The sequence below is a fragment of the Otolemur garnettii genome, unplaced genomic scaffold (genome assembly GCF_000181295.1).
Source record: "Otolemur garnettii isolate 467f Iridium unplaced genomic scaffold, OtoGar3 scaffold00025, whole genome shotgun sequence".
In the NCBI taxonomy this organism is placed as follows: domain Eukaryota; kingdom Metazoa; phylum Chordata; class Mammalia; order Primates; family Galagidae; genus Otolemur; species Otolemur garnettii.
The window spans coordinates 6,183,175-6,193,410 of record NW_003852420.1 but is presented as its reverse complement, the minus strand read 5'-3'; positions in this window follow the sequence as shown (position 1 = coordinate 6,193,410).

Below are 10,236 nucleotides of genomic sequence, written 5' to 3'. Positions count from 1 at the left end.
TTTGCTAAGGTTCTGTCCTTTCAGCCTCCTTCTGGACGGGAGCTTCTGTAAAAAGCTGGCTGCAGTTCGCCATCTTGGCTCCGCCCCGTGATATGCTATTTCTTATACTGGGCTGTAGGTAGCTAGGTGTGCATTATATTATTTGTTCTACCTAATATGTGATTTTATTTATTAACCTAATTTTATTTAAATGATATTTTCAGAAGGGAGATCAGTGTTCTGACCAGTGTGGGCACTATCATCACCATCATCACCATCACCTCCAAGTTCTCAGCCAACATTCCAAACCAGATACACCTGCCATGTTTATCAGGGCCCCACACCAGACCTCTTGAATCAAGGGTCTCTGGGAAGGTAAACTGACCCTGAAAAATGGTCAGCTGATTGGGCTGGACCATCCCACTGGAGAACAGTGGACAGTACTTTCCTGCTGAAGCTCCCCAAAATGATGTTATGCTTTTGGCAGTCTCATTATGGTAAAGACTAAGATTTCAGGGTATGGGTATAAACTTGTCTTTAAAAAAAGAAAAAAGAAAATAAGAGGATAACATAGGGCCATAAATACCTGCTTCTAAAAATGGAATGTCCACACAGGCAAACCATTTTTTTCTTCTCATCCTGGATTTGATTGGGTGTCTTTGTAAGCACCGTTCCCTCAAAACTCTGAGTGCAAGAGCTCATTGCATTGTCAATTTTATTTTTTTTTAAAGATGGCTTGTCTTTAATGATTCAAGGTTTCTCAAACATATTTTAAACTATTGAAATCCCATCTTATTTTTGCCACTAGCACCTGTATTGTTATTTATTTATAATTTTATCTAATTTTAAATTGACTCACTTTTGAAAACTACCTTCACGTATGCAAAGAAATTCATGAAATTAAATTACAGGTTTGATGTACTTAGGGGTGAGGACCTGCGCCTTAAGGAAACTTTTGGTCTTTTGGGTCCTTAAGTGCTTCCTTGATGGAATCCCAATTTACATAACAAATCTTTTCATTAAACGAGGTGTAGCAGAGAAAGATGAAGATTTTCTTGCCTCCTTTGGTGCTTAAAAAAGAACAATCTTGAAATCAGAGGCCATGGGTTTCCTACAACTTACTGGAAAAGTTTCGCAGCCAGAATTTTATTCTGAAAAACCTGCTCCATCCTCTTTCCAGAGTTTGGAAAGCTTCTGGCCTTACCATTCTACGTAGCTTCTCTCGGGTTCCATTCTGTAAGCATTTTCTTCACACTACATCCCTTCCTTCCATTGTCGATTCCTCCCAACAGTCATTACTTTTATTTCAATGCCGCCTTCTTGTTCTCAGAGTGAGTTCATGGTTACAGATGCTCCCCTTTGCTCCCCCGCCCGGTGAGGCAGTGTGAGTGTCTTGATGGCATTTGAGAGTTACTAGTAGCCTTTGATAAGTGACATCAGAAGGAAAACTGCTAGATGGTATACACAGGGTCGCCATGATAAGTACATTTCAAGAAATTGAATTTGATCATAGACAGAGGCAGAGGTATTTTAAAGCACCCCGGCGAGACCCCAGCATGTTCCTTTAGGAAAACTCACATAGGAGGCAAACAATGGATGTATCAAAGGCAATGTTTAGCTAGTCTTAATTTAGATGATATTGGCTTTATGACGTCCCCACATGCTACAATTTACATTTCTGACACTGTGATAGCAAATTTTAAACAATACTTTGACCAGTAGTTTTTAAATGATGGATTGCAAAATGTACCATATCTATGACCCCAGTGGAGAGTCTATTTCTGAACCTACAGTAATAAAAATTTGTGAACTCAGGTTCAGCATTTCTTCACAGAGATGAGTAAAAGATTTGCAAAGTTAAATCCCCCCTTACTGCACACACACACATATATACATGCCATATAAATACGTACATATCTATACACATAAATATGCATCCACAGTTGCTAGACATTTAGGAAGTCCTCAAATAACTCTAGAGATATGAAAAGCACTATGGAAGTCAGCTCACAAAAGGGACAGCTGGCAGCCACATCAGCAGTGGAAGCCGTACAATGGTGGCTTATCTAGATAGCACGATTTGCTGCAAGCATTCACGCATTCTGTGCTGCCTAAGCACTACTCGACTATCGTTTTAGTGACTGGGGAATATTATTTAAATGTAGTAAAACGAACACCAGATTGTTTACAAGGTACTGGCCAATGATTCCATCTTTATAAATTAATTTTCCCCCAAATATGATCAAATTCAATTTCTTGAAATATACTTATCATGGCCACACTGTGTGTGCTATCTAGCAGTTTTCCTTTCGATGTCACTTGCCAAAGGCCACCAGTAACTCTTAAATGCCACCAAAACACACACATGGATACACACAGTCCCAAAAGAAATGTATATTCCTACAGTTCAGAAGGAAAAAAAAAACAGAAAGAAGGCTTTCGATTGGTTTATTTTTCTTTGTTTGTTTTTACTGCTAAAGAATAGTTTAAAGCAAATATTTACATGCAGGCCAACCAATTGTGGGTGTAGTGAAGATCATTTGAAACCTTGAGGCAATAGGTCTACTAACGGGAAGGAAGGGACAAGGGGCAGTGGGCTCTGTGACCACTGGGGTGCAGGTCGCAGGATGGCCTGAGGCTGGATGGGCCACAGAACCCACAGCCAAGGCTGCCCTTGACCTATCCTATTTTATCCAATAGAAACTCAGCCAATCTTACATCTGCATGTCTAGCTTTGTCTTTAAACTACACTTAGATCAATGTAATTCTTTTCAAATATAATTTTTGAAACTACACTTAGATCAATGTAATTCTTTTCAAATATAATTTTTAAGTACTCTTCAAAAAACATAAAAATAACATGTGCTCATCCCACCAGTGAAACAGTGCAAAACTGAGTAATAAAAGAAGTTACTACACTCCCTTCTAGCCATGACATAGCCTTTCTGCTCATCTCACCCTCGAAGGGCCTTGGAGTCAGACTGCCTTGTCCACACACTGGCCTCCATCTTGGTGACTTTGAATAAGCCTCAGTTTCCTTATTCTCCTAATAGGAATAAGTTATAGTACCTACCTTCTATATATGACTACTTATGTAATGTATATAAACAAAGATTAGGTAGTGTGGGGCTGATCAAACCTATTTTGGCATCTAATACATTCCCTAGGGGACGGCCTTTCATTAAATATTCTTTTTAAGGAAACATTTTTTTAGCATCAGTGTGCCGATCACCGTTCTAGTTTCTGGTAAGACAGCATGAAGATAAAAGACACTGCTGTAAGAATGAAATGTCAAGTCACAACTTGGGAGAAAGTGTTTGCTAAACATACCTAACAAAGACCTTATATCTAGAATACACACTTTAAATCTCCATAAACTCAATTAAAGAAGTTCTTAAATGAACAAAAATTGCGAACAGACACATTACTAAAGATGGCATGCAAATGGCAAGTGACACATAAAAGATATGCCCAACATCATCAGTCCTTAGAGAAATGTGAAGTACACCCACGACGAGATGCCACTACTTCCAGCAGGTAAGTTAAAATGAAGTAGACTCATCATAAAAGGTTGGGAAGTATCTGGAGCAACTGGAACTCTCAGGCTGACAGCATGAAACTAGAACAGTGATTGGCACACACTGATGCTAAAAAAATGTTTCTTACAGAGCTACTGATAGGGCCAAACGTAGGGACCCACCCAAATAGAACCATCTCACCCAGGAAAGAATATCCCACCCAATGAATGCACCAACCCCTACCCCTCTGAACTCTTACATTCCTACCCGCCTTAACCCACATACTGATGTCTTTTTCCAACTCAGTCCACTAGCACCTGAGGGAATAAAGTCCACATTGTCCATGCAGAACGTGAACTCCGCTGTCTTTCATTCACATCTCAGAATAGTCTGTCATTTTCCATCTTTAACCTCTCATTTACACATACACCTTCCAAATAACCCAGCATTCCACTCCTGGATCTATCCCCAAGGGAAGTGGAAACATATGCATGATGGCTTATACATAAAAGTTCCAAGCAGCATCATTTATGATATCATTTAGCCAAAAGTTAGAATCAACCCAAATGTCCCTCAGCAGATTAATGAATAAACCAATTGTAGTATATAGACCCATGCAGTGGATACTACTCATCAATAAAAAGAAATACGCTACTGATACAAGCAACAACATGGATGAATCCCAACATGACTGCGGTGAGAGAAAGAGAAAAAAAGAGTACATTATCTATGATTCCATTTATATAAAATTCTGGAAAATGCAAATTAATGAGCAGTCACAGAAAACAAATCAGTAGTGGCCTGGGGTAGAGTCTGCAGGGACCCAGGGAGGAGAAAGGGAGATTACTAAGGAGCAGGAACAAACTTTGCAGGTGATAGCTACATCCATTATCTCGATTGTAGTAATAATTTCATGGGTTTGTATATGTGTCAAAACTCAACAAACTGGGTACTTCAAAATTATTTAGTGTATTGTGCAACATCTTAATAAAGCTAAGAAATTAATGAAAGTCAACTAGAAATATACACTAAGACTTCGCCTTAATAGGAGTTACATCTTGATGGGGATGAAATTAGACATAAGAAAGTTAAATTAACAAGTGCATGCCAGAGAGCTTTTAAAAAGTACAACTAAAATCAATTCACATGATGTTCACTAGAAAAAAAAAATTCGAGGTTTATAGCAGTACTGTTTATAACAGTACCAAATGAAAACCAGCCAATGCCTGTCAAAGGTAGACTAGATGGACTAACTGTGGTATGTTTATACAGCAGAATACCATAGCAGTGAGAATAAGTCACCCTAACTACACACGGCATGGAAGAATCTCCTTAATAAAATACTGAATGGAAAAAAACAGGCACAGAGGAGAACTTCCATGATTTCAATTTTATTTTATTTTTTAAATTTTAATCAGTGCTAATAGAGGTCAAGGTGGCAGCTATTTGGGGTGGGGTGGGGCGTACAGTGACTAGAAGGGAATCCAAGGAGGCCTGTGGGTGCTGGCACACAGATGCACTCACTTTGCAGACATTCATCGAGTTGCAATCTGAAGATGTGTGTCCTTTAACATAAAGATATATGTTAAGCTTCAATAAAAGTATTGTAAACAGGACCACACGCAGTGACTTCTGCCTGTAATCCCAGCGTGTTGGGAGGCTGAGAAGGGAGGAACGCTTGAGGCCAGGAGTTTGAAGTTGTGATGAGCTGTGATCACACCACTGCACTCCAGCCCAGGAAGTAGATCCTGTCCTTTAAATAAATAAATAAATGGTGAAATGATGGGACAGGCATTAATGGGCTGTTTTTAGTTTGACATCAGAAACACCCTTCTGAGTAGCAAACATTTAAGCTGGTAGACACGAATCACAAGAATAAACCAGACTCAGGAGGCTCTTCACAATCACATTTTAGACAGAGAGAAGGGCAACTGTAATCTCAATAGGCGTAGATTAATCACCAGGCAGAGGAGGTTGTGAAGATGAAGTGGGAGAGGCAGGCAGGGTCACATCCCAAAAGAGCATCAAAGGACGATAGGGAAGGAGTTTAGACTTTATTCAGGTCCAGGGTGAGGCCACTGAAGATTCCACACAGGAAATATTATAAAATGATGTGCATTTTTGTGAGTTTTCTTACCTACTGAAACTAGGATTTTCACCATCAATGAAATGGTGATAGCAGGTCATGGAATGTACATAAAGGGTTAGGCAATGTCTAGCATTTCTTGGAAAAATACTATGGGTAACATTACCATATACGGCTGGATTTAAGGCACCAGGAATTGCAAGATACAGTATTATTTTCGTGAATCATTAAGAACAAAAAAAAAGTTGCCAATTAAAATATCACAATAGTGTTACCTCATCATTTAAAATTTTTAGCAGACCTTGTGAATGTGTTCTTTTGGACTTACTGAGTCGCAGCTTTTCATCTTTATGCCTCTCTTTAGGCATACATAAAACAAAACAAATCACTTATGTTCTGACTAAAACAATCTGACTGTTCTGAGTCACTTTTGGACCCCGATTCCTCAAATGCCATGTTCTGAGCCCCTCTGCAGGCAATGGCAAAGACATGAAGTGGCTGCCTGGATATCACGTGATATTTTGCTGTCTACGCTGTTTGTTGTTTAAGTCTAGTTTTATATCTGCATCAAAAACGCGAATATGAACACCAACCACTGTGCCTAATGGACACAGAGTGAGAGCTGAAATGCAATAGTGGAATGCCTGGAGTTTCCTGGGGAGACAGGCACAGCTAAGGCCCGGTTGACATTACTGGGCCATCCTTTCCTCTTGAAGCACCTGTCCAAATCCGTGTACTCAAGTTTAGATCACACTCTTGGTCCATCTGTAAGCCAGAACACCCCTCCTCCAACATGGAAGAGTGAGGACTTTCACACGTCTAATTGTTGTTCAGGTATAATTCTGTAATGACACCATCTGTTATAACCCTTTCTGTTCTGAATTTTCTGGTTTTCTCACTGTGTGCCCCCCAGGGATTCTAAAATAAGTATTTATAAGGATTAAAGGTCTAGTGTAGCAATTCTTTTTGTTTCTACTATTTGAAATATTTCCCTTCTTCTGCTTATGAAAATGGTAATTAAATTTAATCCCAACAACCGACTCAAGGGAAAGTAAGATCCAACATGCTTCTGTTTCACATGCCAAGTGACAGCTCCTGCCAGACTTCCCAGCAACTTGAACCAGCCAGCCACTCCTCCAGTGCTCCCTTCTTTGAGGCCAGACACACAGCTTCTCATAATGAACTATACAGGTTTCCCCTAAAGGCGGAAAGTCAGGTGTGCACATTAATCCCATGAATGTGGATTAATATAATGTTGCATATGGCACCATGGAGTACTACTCAGCTGTGAAAAAAAAAATGCTGACCTGATACTTCTTGCAACAACCTGGATGGAACTGAAGTATGTGAAGTATTGCAAGAATGGGAAAACAACAGCATGGGTACTTAGTATTAAGTTGGAACTAATTGATTAACACTGTGTGCATGTTGGTGGTAAAACTCAATGGAAAGCAAGCAGGTGGAGGGGGCAGGTGGGAAGGGATAAATTCATACTTAACGTGTATAATGCACCTACTTGAATGATGGGCATACTTGGATTTATACCCCTGCAATATTCAGAATGTTTTTTAAAAGGCAGAAAGCATATGCACCATCAGACAGCTCCAAAGTCACACTGCACTGCATACAACTCCCCAGGTCTGAGTGACCAGTGTGTACAGGTCAGTCTGACTTAATGAAAGTTCTGGAGTACAGGAGATTGGAACTCTGGGGTCAGTTATGCTTCAGGGTCATGAGATTGGGCTCTGGAAAGAGACTTGATTGTGTTCAGATAGTACCAGAGCAGCCTTGGGAAAACTGTTTAACTTCTCCAAAGTCTTGGTTTTGTCACCTGAAAGATAGGATTACAATAGTGCTAACCTCATGGAGTTACTATCAGGGTAACATCAATTAGGTTACGAGAGAAATAAAAGTTAACTGCCATGATGGTTATTGTCATATGTTAACTTGACTGGATCACAGGATGCCCCCGTATCTGGTTACACATTATTTCTGGGTGTGTTTATGAGAGTATTTCCAAAAGAGATTGGCATTTTTTTAAAGAATTCTTTTTTTTATTAAATCATAGCTGTGTACATTAATGTAATCATAGAGTACAATGTGGTGTTTTCATATAAAATTTGAAATATTTTCATCAAACTGGTTAACATAGCCTTCATGTCATTTTCTTAGTTATTGTGTTAAGACATTTATATTTTACTTTTAGAAAGATTCACTTGTACCCTTGTAAGATAAACCATAGAGATAATCTCACTAATCACCCTCCTTCTACCCCCTCCCCTCCTCTCCCTCCTCCCCTAGTCTTAAACTATAATTAGGTCATAGCTTTCATATGAAAGCTATAAACTAGTTTCATAATAGGGCTGAGTACATTGGATACTTTTTCTTCCATTCTTAAGATACTTTGCTAAGAAGAACATTTTCCAGCTGCATCCATGTGAACATGAAGGACGTAAAGTCTCCATCCTTCTTTATGGCTGCATAGTATTCCATGGTGTACATATACCACAGTTTATTGATCCATTCGTGGATCGATGGGCATTTGGGCTTCTTTCATGACCTAGCAATTATGAATTTGGCTGCAATAAACATCCTGATACAAATATCTTTGTTATAATGTGATTTTTGGTCATCTGGGAATATACCTAATAAAGGAATTGCAGGGGCAAATGGCAGGTCTATTTTTAGTTCTCTAAGTGTTTTCCAGATGTCTTTCCAAAAGGAACATATTAGTTTACATTCCCACCAGCAGTGTAGGAGTGTTCCCTTTTCTCCACATCCACGCCAGCATCTCTGGTTTTGGGATTTTGTGATATGGGCTAATCTTACTGGAGTTAGGTGATATCTCAAATTAGTTTTGATTTGCATTTCTCTGATGATTAAGGATGGTGAACATTTTTTCATATATCTATAGACCATCCTATCTTCTTTAGAGAAATTTCTTTTCAAGTCCCCTGCCCACCCTGAGATAGGATCACTTGTTTTTTTCTTGCTAATACGTTTGAGTTCTCTATGCATTCTGGTTAGTAAACCTTTGTTGGAGACATAACCTGCAAATATCTTCTCCCATTCTGAGGGCTGTTTACTTGCTTTACTTACTGTGTCCTTGGCTGTGCAGAAGCATTTTAGTTTGATGAGGTCCCAATAGTGTATTTTTGATGTTGCTTCATTTGCCCGGGGAGTCTGCCTCATAAAATTTTCACCCAGGCCGATTTCTTCAAGTGTTTTCCGTACACTTTCTTGTAATATTTTTATAGTTTCATGTCTTAAGCCACCTTATCTCCACCAAGACTGGCATTTGGATCAGCAGACTGAGTAAAGTGGATTGCCCTCCCCAGTCTGAATGGGCACCACCCACTCCACCGAAAGCCTGACTAGAACAAAAGGCAGAGGAAGGTTGAATTTGCTCTCTGCCCAACTACTTGAGACAGAACATCAATCTCATGCAATGTATGGAGAATAACAGAAGATGGGACACTCGGACTCTCACCTTGTATCTGCTACTGACAGCTGATGAGTGAAAAAATCTTTTGTCTTCTCTGGTATTTCCTTTACAGGAGCAAAATCATGGTATACTATGAGTTTAAGAATTATATGAGCTGGACCTAGTGGCTCACAGCTGAAGTCCCATCTATTTGGAAGGCTGAGGTGGAGATATGCTTGAGCCCAGGAGGTCAAGTTCAGCCTGGACAATGTAGTAAGACCCTGTCTCCAAAAAATAAAATAAAATAAAATAAAATCTTTAAATTATACAAATACGAGAACTCATCCTAATAATGGCTTGTGGCCAAGTACTAAAACATCAATCTCTAAGTTTTCAAGATTCTAAATCTGTACAAATAAAAAAAAAATCTTATCCCAGTGAAAAACTTTCAAGTCCATCCACAGAAGGCCTTCAGGTATCAGCAAACGTCATACTGTGCATGTATTAAGTGCCAGCTAAATGCCTGCTTCTCTGCTAAGCATGACTTCTGCATTCATTCCTTCATTCAGCACATACTTACGGATCACTAATATGTGCCAGGCCTGGAGATAGAAGACTGAAGGGGAGAAACGAGGTCTTTGATATTGGGGAAAAGATATTTTAATGGTGAAAGAGAAAGATAATAAAAAATAAGAAAAATAAATAAATAAGATAATTTCAGATGGTGAAAGCAAACATGTAGAAAGTGAGCCACGGTCACATTTTGGAACAGGATGATGACAACCCACAGAAACCATAACTTTCTGAATGCTGATGAAATCAAGGCTCAGAGAAATGAATAAACTTCATCAATTTTCACAACAAGGAATGATCTGGACAGGGTCCACAACCTTTGCCGGCCATGTCCAAAATCCAATGTCTTGCCCATTACGCAAAGTGCCTTCACACACGGAGTTAACACTCTAGATTGGTCCCTATGATTTGTGTCAAATTCCAAAACTGTCAATTCTGAATTAAAGAGGTCATAACTGGTGAGAGTCAGACGTGACCAGTCTCTGCCTGTCTGGACTTCCTTGAAGGAACACAGAGTTTATACCTTTGTCACATAAAATTCAGCCGCCATTTCCAGAACAGAGATTCAACTGCTTCTGTTGCTAAAATCAAAGACAGCTGTTTATTTCTTTTGCAAAACAACACAAAAGAAGAAATGCAAATCCAGAAAAAAAAAA